At 39.6% G+C, this 17,774-nt stretch overlaps 1 protein-coding gene across 7 annotated transcripts in view; it reads left to right on the plus strand.

Annotated features, from left to right (window-relative positions):
- The first annotated feature begins 7,256 nt into the window (after positions 1-7,256).
- Positions 7,257-17,774, plus strand: part of LOC137295584 (neuroglian-like) — a 71,942-nt gene continuing 61,424 nt past the window's right edge. For 6 of the 7 annotated variants that reach the window (XM_067826997.1, XM_067826999.1, XM_067827003.1 and 3 more), the window contains exon 1: positions 7,287-7,384. The gene's annotated coding sequence lies outside the window, so the exon portion shown is untranslated. Of the gene's footprint in view, positions 7,385-17,774 lie in introns of all 7 variants that reach the window. The other variant, XM_067827005.1, reaches the window with a different exon arrangement.

Raw genomic sequence — 17,774 nt, forward strand, 5'->3', positions numbered from 1 at the left:
GCCTCTGTGTAGTACAATATAATTGTGAAAAAAATATTTAATAATTCCACTTTACCTAACAGGTATGTTTGCTCTCAGTAGGACAAGAGATACTATATGACCATTTTCTCCAATGCTGTCTCATAACTAACCCTATCTTTACGAGGGAAGCTATTAACGCTCCTTTCGTCTTTGATAAAAAAAAAAACAGTATTGTACACTATCCCAACTTGTATCATACATTTTCGTGCAAGTAATGTTTTGCCTGAAGAAATGTATGGCTGACCGTCACCAAGTGATTTCGGTGACGTAGTTAATATTATAGTGTCTATTCATCGAAATAACCTTCTCGCAACTCGCCGAGTCTCGGAACTGACAGGATCATTGGCTCGCGACAGATTATCCGTATTCCCAGGTCTTTTGGTTATTCTAAGATTCCATCGGATGTGTGAAGGATGGGATTCGTCTAAGTCCCTACGTTGCCATGCACAAAAATAGTTACAGTTGCGGCTGAGAATATTTTACTGTTATTCTATACATACTCACAAACCTGGCAATATAAACCAAATGACCGTGAATAATTAAGCGCTGTGCCGCCGTGAACAGTTGCAATCTCTTTAGGTCTAGATGGCAGACGTGTTGGTGGCCTGAGCAGATTGTCTCATGAATAACAGAACATGCTCAGAAGTGTTGATCTGGTGACCTGCTCTTTCTTTCCACATCACTCTTCCCGTTTTGCTGCGAGTACTATTTCACAATCAGCTCAGTAGAAAACAATGTTACCGGAATGAGCAGACGACACTTGAAGATGAATTTTCCCGAATCAACCGGGCTGGTATGAAGATTGCTGATGTCTGAGACGGTGTGAGACGGGCTCACCTGAGATAACAACGACGTCGTGTACGACGTATCCCCGCTACAAATGTCAGGGTTCCTTGTCCTTGTCTCAACCATATCGACGGACAATGAGTTTCAGGAGACTGACAACTGGACAAACACAGCACTGCTCTGGTGTTGGAGAAGGGATTCCGGCCACCAACCGCGGTAGCCATTTATCTAGCAAGGAAAAGACAAAGCATCAGATCCTTATCGGCAAATACTGGAAGACCGACCCTGGAAGGTTTCATCTAGCGCATACGAGGGCAAGAAATAACATATCGTGCATGACAAATGAACGTGTTTCAGTGGAGTGTGGACTGAGGACTGTGACTGTGGAAAGTCAATGTTCAGTTCAACACTATCAAGCCTAATTATGGCGGACTGTGAATGAATTATCTTGGTCCAGGCACATCACTTACTGACAGCATGGAAGCACCAATGTCGTCTTGGTATTAATCAGCCTAGCTCTTGTAATAACTCGAAACCCGTTGGCGTCGTCTCCTTCCACAAGCCTAAGTGAACAGAAATCCAGACGTACTGACAAGCCTTGCTTTATATGTGCATTGCTTTAACTACAGTGGGTACTGAACAGCTATATAGTGTCATGACATACCGGTACATGTCTGAGAAATTCATTCGAGTCCATCCATATTAATCTCTAGATTTCATTTATCAGTAAACATGTACATTCGTGAACGACTGATCATGAGATGCAAAATGGAGTGTTGAGCCGATTGTTGCAAGTGGTGTGAGGAGTTTTGTTCACGCATACAAGTCGATCCTTGTTTAGAAAGCTAAAACGTTCAAATTACAGGGTCTTTGAATGACACCTAGAAGCGACACACGTACAGGCAAAAGAATTATGGAAGTCAGATTCTTTTTGTGATGGACACGACGTTTCAGATTGTACTCATAATCCTTCAGGCGAATGGATGAGTAGGAATATATTCTGAAAAATCGTATGCATCAGAACAATATTGAAGTTGACATCAATTAAATTCTTTCCTTTGTTCAAGTTACATATGGAGAATGTCTTGAATGTAAAGTGAAAGTTAATCAAAGGATTTCTTGTCTTTCATCGATGAGCCATGATAAAGACCTTAAAGCACTCAAATCTCGCGAGTCTCGATATGAAGACAAATCCCCTGTCGGTAGTGCATTATACCCTGCTGGGTCCTCCCTAGAGTTGTTCCATTGTTATGTCGCCATATAACCACCGTAACTGAAGCCGAATACTTTATCTGCATTGCAATATTTGTTTTCATTCAATCAGTTCTGGAGTTCGATGACGGGCCCATTCACGTGTCTGACCTTATATGCCAAAACGCCTTCTGGCGGAAAACGATCCCAGCCAGAGTTGTCAGACCCTGGAGTCTGCTGGGGCTGTAGTCTCACTTTTATGTGGAACTTTCATTAAGTAGAACATTACGAAGTGGACAGTAAAATAACAATTTCTGTTGCTGTATTGTATCATATGCCGACTGGGAACGCCAACGAACCGTGCATTAATTCTCAGCATTGTGTATTTCTATTATCATATCTTAATAGAAACCGAACTTCTGTGGGCATCCAACATATTCATAAGTACAGAGGATAACAGTATTTACAATAGATATATCTTGTGTGAACGTTACATCAAACATGCATTGTGTAGAGTATATTGGTCTCCCTGACCTGGTTGATATGTATGTATATCTAGAACTGAAATATGACAAAAATGCTGAGAACATTGACTATAGTCTGTTTGTATTTCAAGGGTATGTGCATATTAAAGGAAATATCGAGAACAATAGGGTACGGCTGGTCTGGGTTAACGCTCATCAAGTACCGCACGTGCAAACAGACTATAGGCGACGTGATAACATCTAGTGTCCAGTAGCAACTAAACTCGTGGGCAAAAGAAACTTATCACCTGATGTTATGGCTCATGAAGAAGGCATCACGACATACATGACAGATGATTTATTATACAAAAATTAAACATTTATCAAGAACGAAACAAAATCATCCATGTCCAATCGATGGTAATCCGGTCACAGAACCAAGTAAAACAGACGTTGAGACAAAATGAAATGTCACCCAATCACAGATCATTCACAAGATGTGTTTCAAGTCACATTATGGAACTTACAAGACTTCAGGAGCGTGTGTGACGACCCCTAGAATCGATACATACCAAAACACGTCTCTTCGTGGATGACGGTAGTCGCCGGATGACGTCTGGAAGAATTCCGTGCCACGGATCCAAGAGAACTAGCTCGAGCTGCTGCCGATTTGCTAGTAGAGGTTGCCGTTGTCTCAGCTGTCTGTGACCATAATCCAAGAGATTCATATCGTGCTGGCCAGGGCAATACCTTCATGTTGATGCTGGTGAAGTAGTCGTGTACGAGCCTGGCGGTATGCGGACGTGCGTGTCATGTTACAAGGTCAAATCCATCGACTGTTGACGCACAAATGGTATCACAACTGACTTCAGCACTTCGTCTGTGTATTTTGAGCAGTCAAATTGCCATGAAGGATGACAAGTCGTTTTCTCTGATGACCAAAAATGTCGCACCATATCATGACACAGCCACCACCAAGGGTGCACCTCTTGGACACGGTTTGGCGTCAGTCGCTCACCCCTACGTCTGTAAACTCGAACTCGCCCATCATTTCGGGGCATGTTGATTCGGGTGTCGTCTCTACATAGAACTCAATCCCAGTCACGTCGCTGCAACGTACAGTTCCAGCCCACTGTAACCTGCTTTGACAGTGTTGACGGGTCAAGATCGTTCCATGAAAGGGGCGGTCTCTGATGCCAGCCAGTCGTCGCAGTGCGGTTCGTCTGCTGATGGGGTGTCCTGAGGCCGTCGCCGCCGTTGACGTCGGCATGACGAATCTGTTCCGCTGTTGTCCGGATGTAGGTGTCTTCGGCTGGCATGGTAACCCTCGGTCTACCCGTTCATGAACGGCCTGTCTGTTGGTAACGGTTCAACAAGTTGCTGATGGCTGCTTGGCTGCAACTAAAGACTCTTGCTATGTGACGTTGTGAAGCCCCCATTTCTGCAATACCAATGGCTCGGTCACGTTCGGCTTGTGGAATTCTCGACATTTTTGTGATGTTCTTTTTGATACTGTTGGTTGCAATGTTTCACGTCTGTATTTAGGTGAAGTGTAACAGCTATAAGGGGTTTCATACTTATATCATTTTGGAGAGTCAAGTTCAGTTATATCAATATGTCACCTTCATGAAAATCAGCACAGTACAAACAACAATAATCGAAAATCAGTTAACAGGGTAAACTACAGATATTTTTAAAAATATTTATTTATTTAAAAATATTTTATTACTGCTACAGTCAAGCACCCTTGCGTCGAACTCTGATAAGTCGATATCTCGGTTGTCTGGATATAATTTCTCGGTCCCGGTCAAATTCTTCATTATATATCAAATATCTCGAGATGATTTCATGTTCCCGACATGCACAATTACCCTTTTAACTCGATATTTACACGTTAAGTCGATATGCACATACCTTTCTTGGACAAGTCTATCCATCCACGTGTTTACACACACATTGCGACATGAATCGTGCCGGTACAGTGTAAGATGATTAAGGCTAACTGAGCTAGGTGTCACTTGTTTGTTGATCTAATGAGGATGTACTCCCAATTTCAACTTAACACTCTAGATAATGCAAATATTGTATCGAATCGAGAGATGGCGGTCGAATGACACAAAGACTTGTCATGTACTCAACGAAAGAAGTTTAGCACGCTGCACTACATTGTCCTTACAGTTATAATACATGTTCTTATTAGTCTAAAACTGATACCTTGTGTCACTTGTTGAATTGCTGAGTGATAAGAAAACTGAAAGTCACATGCATTTGTCTGTGATTTTCATGGAATTCACATGAAACACATTTTTCATGTCTCAAAAACAATGAAAATCATCCGCGGCCGATGCATTATTGCATAGCCACTAAGACATACTCCTGACAAGGTAAAACATTTTAAAAGTGTGAAAATCAACCAGGGGATGCGGTATACCTGAAAATCAGCGACATGAAGCGATTGGAAGACTGAATGATGGTCAAACCATTACACACGTAGCGGGTCATTTAATTGTGCACAGGAGCACAATTTCACGTTTCCAGACACGTGTACAGGAGACAGGTCATGTCAGAGATCGGCCACGCTTGAGCAGATCCCTTAAGACCATATCCAGGGAAGACGATTTTTTGGTTTACAAGCGCTCCAAAGGTTGCTAGACAGTTACAACAGGCCACCGTCACGACTGTTCATCCCCAAACGGTAAGAAACCGTTTGCACACAGCCCGACAGTTTGCCCGACGTCCAGTGGATGGAGTTCCACTGAGTCAACGTCACAGACATGAATGTTTGCAATGGGCATGTGCTCATCGACGGTGGCTGGCGTCGTCAATAATGGAACCAGACATTATTCAGTGATGAATCACGTTTCTGTATGGAATTTGCAGGTGGACGATACAGAGTTGAGCGTCCAGTGGGAAAACGTTCGTTATGATGCCAACAACGTCATCGAACGTGACCGCTGTGGAAGAGGCAGCATCATGGTTTGAGGAAGAATCCATGCAGGAGGAAAGACAGACTTGATTCTTGTCCCAGGAAACCTGAATGTACAACGTTACTGTGATGAGATCATCAGACCAACTGTCATCCCATTCATGCAACGAAATCCGTTACAACATGACAACGCTGGACCACACATAACCACTCGAACAAGAGATCTTCATCGGCAACACAACATTCAGCCTCTACGTTGACCAGGAACATCCCCTGACCTCTCTCCCATAGAGCATGCATGTGTAGAACATTCTCGACAGGAGGGCCCATATTCAAATATTGATAACCGTCGTAACATTGAAAATGCCCTCATTCGTGAAATGGGTAACATTAACGTTGGTGAGTTGACATCAGTTGTTAACAGCATGAGACAGCGATGCACAACTGTAAGTCAATGGAGGCCACACACGATACTGACGCTTTTGGTGCAATGTCCCTTTCTTGATTTGGGGGTCATAGTGGCGTTATGAAGGACAATGAACACAGGTCTGAGTGATATTCAAAAGGACAAATGAAATGTATATTAAAATAATATCTTTGGTACCACATGATTTTGTCATTTTTGTACCAACGTGCTGAACTTTTATTGGTTGAGTATATATCAAGGGTGGTTGACCAGTATTGCGTCCATGCCAACACCAAATGCCCGTCAGTTAAAACTTTCTGATTTCTTCAATTTGTTTGTGGAGTAAATCCAACTTTTGTTTATTTCAAAATGGACACTATGACAAGATTACCATGAGTATTTGGGATCTCTGTGAGGACAAATGAATAACAGACAAACAATCTACTGTTTTCTTTTGTTTCCTTTCTTTTCTTTCATGTGACGATATGCCCAACTCGGATGTGTCGGTTTCGGATAAGTCGATATTTTTCTGGCACATTATACCTTCTGGGAGGGAGAGCGAGTGGGATATATGCAGGTTCACGTGTACATTACCTGTACTGAGACTAGAAGCAATCTCAAAGTCATATATTTTCGATCCTTTTGTTGGCTGAATATTTTCAACGATGTTACGATAGTACGACATGCCCATTGTTACTAATAGTATCAAAATATAGTATCACTATACAGTCAAACCTTACAAATTGCAGAGATAATAATGACTTTCCTTTTCTAATTTGTTCTAAAACAGGTTTTACTGTAGCCGGGAACAAAACACTAGTTTTCCCATGTCATTGATCGTGGTGAGTACCATGCATATCAGATGGAAAGTCCTATCATTCCCGTCCAACTACAGCCTTAGCTTTACTATCTAGAGCCTCATAATTACATTGCCGGTAACTAGCCTTCTTAGCGTTGATAGCCTTCTATAGAAAAAATAATTTAAACTGCACTAGTGTCTGTTTAGATATATTGAAATACATGTATAGCCTACGTGCGAAATTTCAAAATGGAGTCCTCAAACGTAAAATCTATGAAAAAAACCCAACAAAACAAAAAAAAAAAAAACCCTCATAAATTCAACATTATGTGAATTAAACCTTGACCCTTAAACGATATATTAATTAAACGATTTCATAATATCATGTTCAATGAACGCCTGTTGGAAATTCGATCAGTAGAACAATTACAAAACCTGTGTTTGAGATGATCCCTGTAAGAAGAGTTCTTTATAAATACTTTGAAACTCGGACTTAAGTATTAATTTGTCAACAAAGTGTTCTATGTACAAAAACGTTATGCTGAAAGGCACATGTGGGTCTAACTGACAGATGTATTTACATTTACGTGCTTGATATTACTTGTTTAGCATTTAGCAGGTTGCAGGTGCGCTATGAACCGGGTGGAAGAAACGAGCTGTTTCATTGGCTGTTGCCGTCACGTGTAGTCTCTCACGCTCGAGCGGTTATTGCGAAGCTTCACGTTGACACTGCTGCAAGCGTGTGGATTATTGGCGTTATTGTTTTGGAATTACAGTTATTCCTGGTCACAGTAAGTACTGAAAGGCCGAGTGCGTTGTTTGGCAGCATAGGGGGTGTTTGTTGGCCTCAATATACAAGCATATTTGACAAAGACAACGTGACAAATGATTTCAAAATATCGATCATGAAACACGCGCTGAATGACAGAAACTCCTCATAGTCATACTGACTACTGTTACATGGTAACAGCTCTAAAGCCGTTTGTCGACAGGCTTCAGAAGACACCGTTTCATGTAATGTATAAACAGCAGACGACAGTGTTACTGCGCTCAAAATCTGACAAAATACATTGATTGGGCCAGGTTTGCCGCAGTGCCCTTAGAATCAAGTCTGACAACATATGCATCTAGCTCGCCTAAGTACTTAAGAGTGTATTATCAAGTCAAAACGATACACGTTGACAAACGATAACTGGATAACATAAGTGCATTGTGTACATTTCTGTCATATGATTATACGTATATACGTCACTGTATGGGTCTGTCTTGCTCACTGTGTAGCAGGTGGACCGGTTAAGCCAGGTACGTATAATGAAGCTAGAAGGTTCCCAGTGTAGCCTAGATTTACCGCAATGTTTACAGTTTACACCTGTCAATACTACTGCTGTCACTGAGCAAGCAGATCAAGTTCTTATCAGTGGGACACGAGCTGATCGCACCACTTTTTGTGGAGAGCTTTTCTCGTTATCTCTCTTGTAATTTACAAGTAATTAAACTATGGTGTTACCTGTAGGATCAGCTCAGTTCGTTAACAGTAGTTGGTTTCCTATTACCTTGACTAGATAATGCTTGTATTTGGCACACTATACTTTCCTCAGACGTTAGGGTTTTGAGGGAAGACGTTAGGGTTTTGAGGGAAGGGGGGTATATGCAGGTTCAGGTGTGCATTACCTGTACTGAGAATAGATGCATGGCACAACAAGCACTTGCTTCAGTTACAGTCTGGTTGCATGGAAATATTTATTCAAGTGATGTTATTAAAAACATTTCTTGAGATCTTTTGGTTTATGAGCACCATCATTATGGTAATAATAATAATACAGTTGGTGAGTTTTGTGACTTTCCTGTCATTGGTACTTACAGTTCTGCTTCTTGCAGTAAAACAAATAAACACTTGCCTGTTGTTGTAATGTTTCTAGGCTGTTGGTCAGTCGCAACTTTTGATGAACTTTTAAATTTAGCAACAGTAGCTGAGGCATTAGGGCACAAAAGTAACTATTATTATAAGAAACTAAATAGACTCATAGTTTTAATATGAACAATGTCAGGTTGACTAGCAATCATTTTTCTTGTCTTTTGTTTGTCCGTCTGTTCGTAATTATTTTGTTTCTGAAGCATAACTCAAAAAACGTTCAATAGTTTTACACCAAAATTGACAGATACAGTAATCTGAACCTATGGTTTTGCCTTTTGCAGTTTACAGATTTTGGGCATTTTTATTTTTTTGTTTTTCAGTGGAACATTTTGGTGTTAGTCTAATGGTGGGGTGGGTTCATTTCCGGGCAGAACTAAAAAAAGTGTTCAATATTTTTCTGCACAACTTGCTAGATATATCAGTCAGATCCTTAAGTGGGGCCTTTTGCTATTTACAGGTTTTTGTGATTTATTATTTTCTCGGTTTCCATGGAAACATTTCGAACTTACGGACTTAGTCTCAAAAGTGAGAGGTGTGTTTCGTTTCCTCCAGAGAACTCAAAAACTTCTTAATATCTGTCAGTAAAACTTGGAAGATATGTGTGGCAGATCCCAAAGTGGTGCCTTTTGCTACTTACAGGTTTTTGTGATTTAGCATTTTCCCAGTTTCCATGGAAATGATTCAGACATAGTCTCAAAATGGAGGGATGGGCTTCGTTTCTGGAGCACAACTCAAAAACTTTTTAGCATCTGTCAGCAAAACTTGGCAGATATTTGAGGCAGACACAAAGTGGTGCCTTTAGCTATTTACAAAGTTTTCGCATTTTTATTTTTCCTGGTTTCCATGGAAACAATTCAGACTTAGGCCTCTGGTGCACAGCTCAAAAACCATTTCAAATCTTTCAACAGATCTTGGCAGATATATGAAACAGATCTTTTAGTGGTGCATTTTACTGTTTACAGATATATGGCATATATACTTTTCAACATTTCCATAAATGGAAACTTAGTCTAAAAATTCATCAAGTAACTGTCAGATGATATGTCCTTTCAAATATATGGTGGCCAGGGGGATATGTCATCTTTGATGACGCTTGTTTGAAAAATTCAAACTGATTACTTGCGAGGGCAAACATATCAGGGTTCATATTTTTCATATGATGCACTAGAGCAGAATATCACTTTATGAGGTGTTCCATGTCGAGCCTCGATTTTGAAGAAAAGTACCTTTTTCATTCATAAAATTTTAATATGCTTTACTAAGTTCATTCACAGCTTGGATTTTGGAGATAACGTCAACTTGAAATTGTCTTGCAATATTATTGTGATTAAGTTAAGATTATTCATTTGAGGATAGTTTTCAATAAAATACATAAACCAGTTAAAATTCATTACATTTTTACTTACATACTTGTTACATCGAATGATTAACCTGCAGGGGACAATCTAAACAAACAATATGGCTGAGCTATCAGTTTTACGGCTGTGAGTCATGACTCATTGATCTTGTCATGATTGATAGTAGACGTGTCTAATGTTCAAACAGGAAAATAGGGTGTGACACAAGTTCAAAGACACCGTTTTCAATTTCTCCCCGAGAATGTCACTCGTTCACTAGCACCTAGCAGTCTAACATTTGTTATGTGAAGCCACAAAATTATATAATCAGATGCTGTGTTTCATGTTTAAATGATGCATACTTCTTTGATAATGAACAGAATATCATATTCGTGTTCATGTCATATTAGATTTTCGACACTGCCTAAATGTCAGTTATACCAATATTTCGTAAACATAGTATGACATGGTCACTCATATAATATTCCCTATTTGTGTCATTTAAAACCTTTATTACTAAAGTAAGGATTAGCAGACTGGTGTTTGACGTGGACACTACAAGAGAGTTGTTTTTCATTCTGTATGTGTGTTAAAGCAATGGAACAACATTTGTGAAGCAGACAGTGAATGAAAATTTTCAATGTTGTACCATATATTCATGACTACTTAAACTTGAAATATATGACTCACACCAGGAAGGTTCAGTGTGTGGCCTTGTATTTCTTGGCAAATCAGTATCAATATGAGATCTTTTGCTCTGATTTTCGTTTAGTATCTCTATCAAGTTCTTATAATCCATCATAAGCAGTCATAATTAATAAATGAATTCAGTTATAAAACAGAAATGGCATGGTAAAAAATATTTCCTTGATCCCCAAGGATATAAAACATGAATTCTTGTCACACAATGGCAGTTTCTCAGCATGCGTCATTGAAGAGTCACTGAAAAACTGAAATGTCTGTATAGCCATGTGAAAGTGGCTGCAAGTATGGATGAATAATTCATGAAATGCTCAACAGTCTTGAATTTTACTGATACCTTGTAGTAAATCACATGCAGCTCACTAGACAATGAAAATTGTTGTGTCTGTAGTAGAGACAGTTGTGGCAGTATCTGGAATGAGGACTGAAGTATTTCTTCAGTCATTCATCATAATTTACCGTATTAACCTAAGAACTTTGAGTTGTTAGATAATGTATCTTGAAAGAAACATTCAGAATAGAAAGCTGCACTGAGTTTGAACCTTGTGATCTGTTTTTTTTTGTGTGTTTCAGTATATATTGAACAGTTATACCTTGCATAGTCTGTTGCAGTTGGGTTATTTTGTCCTTGGTACATATGGTACTAGCTTGTGAAAAAGATCTGATAAACTTGAGTCTTCTGGAGTGATAAATTGATAAATGTTTATCAATTTTTTTCTACAAGTGTTGATTTGTATTAATAGATTTGTTGTACTTGTCTACATTGTAATAACATAGCCTGACATTTTACGTTACAATACAGGGATAAAAAAAATGCCTTTGCCTAATGACTGAGACAAGTCAGTTTTCATTTCGGGCAAAGATATAATGGTATCTTACGTGTCCCTGGGCTACTATACTGGACAAAATAAATTAGGGATATTGGTATTGTTATGATTGATATCTTAACAGTGTGTCAGTAAGTAAATGTATCACTAGTAATGATTTCAAAATTTACATATATCCCTAACTATTTTTGTCTAGTAATGTCTTCTTACAGGATCAAACTGCAAATAAACATGGATTTCCTTTCACATCTGCTCCTAATGTAGCTATTACATTTCACAATGACAATAAAGTAGAGTTATCTTTCTTTACTCTTTATCACTTCTCAAACAGTCCATTAAACATTAACATCAAGTACAATGTTGATTTATTCTTTCATAATTACAGCATCATGATTGCAATACTTGAAACACTAGCACTGTGCTATTTGGAGATCCACTGTTGACGTCTCAAATTGTCATTTTTTGGAATGGCCCCTGTTAACTTCTTGTAACAAATCATCTCCCAAGATGTTGATGGACCAGTACATTCACAAATACCACACAGAAATCTGAGGTAAAAAGTTTAACAATTTCTCATGAAGTTTTCCTTGAAGATAGATTATAGAAACTTTTGTATAACATCAAACAACATTAGGATTTCCCTGCTCTGTTTTTGATAATTTCATATTCATCCACATTTTTGAAAAAAATTGATATGATCAGCATTATTTATTAAAACATATCTCATTTTGAAAAATACAGTACACCGTATTTTTCCAAACTTTGTTAGTAGGTAGTCACTAATATTTCAAGTCGTTGTATCCTGGTACATTCATAATACCAAACTTATGTTACTTCTCTGTGAAAATGGTCATTAACTTGACTGATCTGACTCAGTGACAAATAAGGTCTGGGAATGCCCAATTCCAACAGTGAAGGGTCATTATGGTCACTGTTTGTTGGTCTGAGATCTAGAAGTGAACTTGTCACCACATATACTGGGTCCTCATCTATATGGTGTCCCCACCCCAGTGTCCCACCCAACACATACCTGGAAGCCAGATCGCTGGCAACTGATCCCCACATACTTGTCAATTTTCTAGCTGAACTGGTTTGTGACATGTGGATGCCCACCTCAAACCTTGATTTATTTAGACAGGCAACACAAGAAGCCAGGGACAGCGGGTGTTGCTGGTGTGTAAATATGTTCTTTTGTCCTGGCAAAGTGTGTATATCAAGCAGGGACCACCATGATTTAAAATGCATGATTCCTGAACATTGCCAGTATTGGATTACTGTTTGTATTGCAGTTTACTTATTGCAAATCAAAAATCAAAATCTCCTCTAATGCTCTGGCCCCGAATGAACTACTTACGACATCATGATGTTATTGATGGTTGATTTGATGTGTTGAAAGTGCTGTTTGAACAGGAATCAATATGGCTGCATGTTGGGAGTGATACACACTGCTCTCAAGGCTCAGTCAGTTGAGCTTGGCTGCTGCACACAGTATCTGTGACCATGGAGGAAGACTGCACACGGGTCCTGCTGGCACCTTCCTCTGAACCATTTAGCTAACAAATGATGACCATGGACTAGTATTGTGTCCAACAGCTGGATATCTTTCAATAATAAATGGCAGGGGCAAATCATCTGCACTGTTGTTAACCTGTGGTTCCTTATTGGCTAAACAAACACTGAATCAGTCATTGAAATTTTCCTAGGCAAGTGTCAGCTCTAGGCAGTTTTAAGTTTAGCCTTTAGATTTTCTCCTATTTTCAGTCTCTAGTAAATATGGGCAGTCTGAATCTTTGAGTATATATAAAATCAGATTTATTGTGTCTGGAAGCTGTAGGGTGGGGTGAAGATGTAAAGTGAAAATTCAAAATATTGTAAGCACAGAAAGGATAAACAAATGCTCCCGCCTTTAGGCCATCTGTAAACATATTCTTGTTTCTCATTATGTGCAATTTTGACTTTTTTAACTTTTGATCTTCTGTTGGAGAAAAGGTGTAAAGTTCCACAGAAATTAAGCGGTTTGAGATAGGAAATAAAATAAGATGTAAGAATAAAATCGCCCCTGTCAGGTGCAGGTGAGCTGTCCAATGATTCATCATCAATTGTAGGAAACTCTGGCCACCATTTTGGACATTCCATCATGGCTCTTAGCCTGGGGGTATTGGGCAGTTGTAAGTCTGACTGCTCATTAACTGGAGCTGATGTTCTTGTGCTGTGGAATAGTGCACGTTCCACTCATTAGTAACACGTTTACAGTCTATCATTATGAGCTTCTAGGCAATTTTAGTGTTTATCCTTGGACTGGCTTTCTGAGCATCACACTGCTGTAGGAAATCACCACTGGCATTGTTTGGGGATGCAGTTTCCATGGTAACAAGGTGGTAGCGTAGTGGAGTGAGTCATTGGATTTACTATTGTCAGCATGCAAGAAATGTAGTGAAATATTCATACAAGTGTAGCTGCATGGTTTGAGTGTGTGATTTTGATCATCTAGGTAGCTGTCTGCTGACATTACTATTTCTCTAAGGTATATAAACTATTTCTCTAAGGTATATAAACTATTTCTCTAAGGTATATAAACTATTTCTCTAAGATATACAAGTCCTGGTAAACACGTGCAACAAGATGCTACGACAGAGGAATGCATTTCTGTCATTGTGGCAAGGTGTTAGTAGATAACATATCCTATACTGAAAGCCTAGCTTATCTGTAGTATAGTTCTGGGTGAACACAAGTACAGAGATCACCGCAGCGCTCTGTGTGTGTTTACTTGAAGCATAAAATTCACCTAATTCTGAAACTCAAGTTTTATTCTGACAGCATTTTGTAGTGCTTGATGTGTTACGTTCAGGATAATTGGCTTGGTTCTTTTTCTGTGTAACACATGGAGTTTAGATTTTGAAGAGATAATGAACCTGTTGTAGTACAATGTGAAGCTCAGCTTTTAGTGTTTGGTGTCACCAGTGAGTGATGGATGTAAGACTTACCTACTTGTGCTTGATGAAAACAGTACCCAGAAATAGTTTAAAGGGTAGTAGCATTTGTAGAAACCTATGATGAAATCACGAGTGAATTTGGAAGATAGATATGACCAAAACTAAGCGGTACACCAGTATAATGTGGGGCAGTATCTGCTGCCATACTGTTCTAAATGAAGCAATAATGTGGGGCAAACATATGTATATGTGTTTGGAAATATTTGTGTGTTCCATAATTGATTATGGTCATGGGAAATACAATGTATGCCTTTTATAAGATCCCTTTTTCATACATTTATTGATTGAAAAAAGAAAACCTGTGTACAGACAAGATAGTATCTGACGTTAACACAAGGTATACATCTAATTAGATGATGCGAATTGGTAGTAGTCAGCAGTTAATGGCTATATTTTGAAAGGTTGCAACTGGTTGTAAAGCATTCAACATTATGGTGGTCAAAAGCATCTGACTTATTGCAGGACAGTGTCATCAAGTTCTTCATGCATGTATAATCAGATGTCATTTAGGAATCTGTGAAGAATATAATTTATGGCCAGTTGGGTGTTGAGGTAGTACAGGTTTGTGTAGTATGCTACTCAACAGATACAAACACTTAGTTTCCAGTCAGAAGGGTTTTGTTTTTACTGTTTGTGTTTTTGTGGGGGGGGGTTGTTCATTCAAGAGTAGATGTGTAATGATTCTGACTGACATTTTCAGTGAACGCCTATTTCCAATGGTAATGATCATTATGGTATTGTAGGAAACAATGGCATTGTGAACAATGGCATTGTGAACATGAGACGGTGGGCTCACAAAGTACAAAGACAATAATTAATTCATTTAGGTTACTTGTTTATTTATGCCAGAGGCCGTCAGTAACCAAAATGCATGAGCAAATTTCCAATATCAGTCCCAGTATCTGTATTGAATATGACTAGAAAGGAATGGAAAAGGACATGGTATCCCTCCTGTGATTCACTTCTAAATGTGTCGTTACAATTGTGAATAATTGATGACAAACTGTAGCGGGAGCCAATATTGACCATGCAAAGAAAATGCTCGGAGTTTGGTGCAGGACAAAACCTAGGTTATCATGTGTCATTGTTAACCATAATGGACTTCTTAGTTGGGCTTAGCATCTTGTAGACACAATACCAGTGACCATATTGGATTCACCGGCTCTTGGCAAGACAGATTGTGGTCCGTCATATTCTTGGAGAAATAGTGCTCCCATGCTACGGGTGATTTGGGAAGCACTAAGGGTGTATTGATCTCGAGGCACGTTAGTCTGGGTCGCGTCTTTCTTAGTCATAATAGTCACTCCGCTAATCAATACGTGTACTGTAATGGATGCTGTGATCCCACCTTATTGTTGCTGGATTAGTCATGAACCATCAGTAGGGTCTACACAGGGCTCTGTGGGTAATACGTCCCTACTACTACAGCTCATACACTGATAATACATGTACCAACAATAATGGAAATAATAGTATTGTGTGACTCACCATGTATTACATGGAGTCTGGTAGGGATAGTCATTAGGTCACTGTATCACTTGTTTGCTGGAACTGGGTTCATGAATCTTTGTATCTCTTTGAGAATCCTTGTTAACTTTAATTGTGAATAATTGTGAGATTAATTATGAATGCAATGTTAGTTTTGTTAATATTAGAAATCTTTTGGGAGTTTTGAAGAAATCTTTTTGTATTATATGGTAAGATTCTAAAGATTGAAATAGGCATAGACTTGGCTAAGTTTATTAAAAACAATTTTATGTTTAAGATAAGCAAATTAATTTTTTACCCATTCTTGGAGCTTGATTTATGGCTATGGTTTAGGTTTTCACAGACGTGCACTTCATGATTGATTTCTAAACAATGTGTGAGAAAGCTGAAGGTATCTAGTGCATCTCCTTGTGTTAGTGATCTATAATTAACACAATCTGCCATCAGTATCTGTCAGAACAGATTAATGTTTAACTGGCCTGAACCAAAGCAATTAACTGTGCATCTGATATGTGTGCAGAACTCTTCTCTTTGATCTCGCTCAAGGTGAGACTACTCAGTTTGTTTCCGTGACATTTGACCTGGATGGTTGCAGTATTCAAACACTTACAAACCAGCAAACGGTGTAGGTGAACACAGACAGGCAAACAGTATAGGTAAACACAGACCAACAGTGTAGGTGAACACAGGAAAACAGTATTGTTGAAGTTCACACACATGCAAACAGTGTAGGTGAACACACACAGGCAAACAGTGTAGGTGAACACACACAGGCAAACGGTGTAGGTGAACACACACAGGCAAACAGTGTAGGTGAACACACACATGCAAACAGTGTAGGTGAACACACACAGGCAAACAGTATTGGTGAAGTTCACACACATGCAAACAGTGTAGGTGAACACACACAGGCAAACAGTGTAGGTGAACACACACAGGCAAACAGTGTAGGTGAACACACACAGGCAAACAGTGTAGGTGAACACACAGGCAAACAGTGTAGGTGAACACACACAGGCAAACAGTGTAGGTGAACACACAGACAGGCAAACAGTGTAGGTGACCACACACAGACAGGGAAACAGTGTAGGTGAACACACACAGGCAAACAGTGTAGGTGAACACACACAGGCAAACGGTGTAGGTGACCACACACAGGCAAACGTTGTAGGTGAACACACACAGGCAAACAGTGTAGGTGAACACACACAGGCAAACAGTGTAGGTGACCACACACAGGCAAACAGTGTAGGTGAACACACACTGGCAAACAGTGTAGGTGACCACACACAGGCAAACAGTGTAGGTGAACACACACTGGCAAACAGTGTAGGTGACCACACACAGGCAAACAGTGTAGGTGACCACACACAGGCAAACAGTGTAGGTGAACACACACAGGCAAACAGTGTAGGTGACCACACACAGGCAAACAGTGTAGGTGAACACACACAGGCAAACAGTGTAGGTGAACACACACAGGCAAACAGTGTAGGTGAACACACACAGGCAAACAGTGTAGGTGAACACACAGACAGGCAAACAGTGTAGGTGACCACACACAGACAGGGAAACAGTGTAGGTTAACACAGACAGGCAGACAGTGTAGGTTAACTCACACAGGCAATGTAGGCGAACACACACAGAGGCCATTGAACATGTTGAAGGTGAACACACACAGACAGGCCATTGAAGGTGAACACACAAACAGGCAAACCATGTAGGTGAACACAGACAGTTAAGCTCTGTAGGTGGACATTGCTGTGTATTTTTAAGGTCACTGTGTACAACTGCACCCTGATCTCATCTGTTCCTGACCATCACTGATGACTGTTGAAAGGTCAGTCTTCTAACCAGCCAATGAGTGTTTCATGGCCATGTTTCTGTCTAACTACGATCAACTAGATGCATTGATTAAA

Source organism: Haliotis asinina, chromosome 9 (genome assembly GCF_037392515.1).
Source record: "Haliotis asinina isolate JCU_RB_2024 chromosome 9, JCU_Hal_asi_v2, whole genome shotgun sequence".
NCBI lineage: Eukaryota > Metazoa > Mollusca > Gastropoda > Lepetellida > Haliotidae > Haliotis > Haliotis asinina.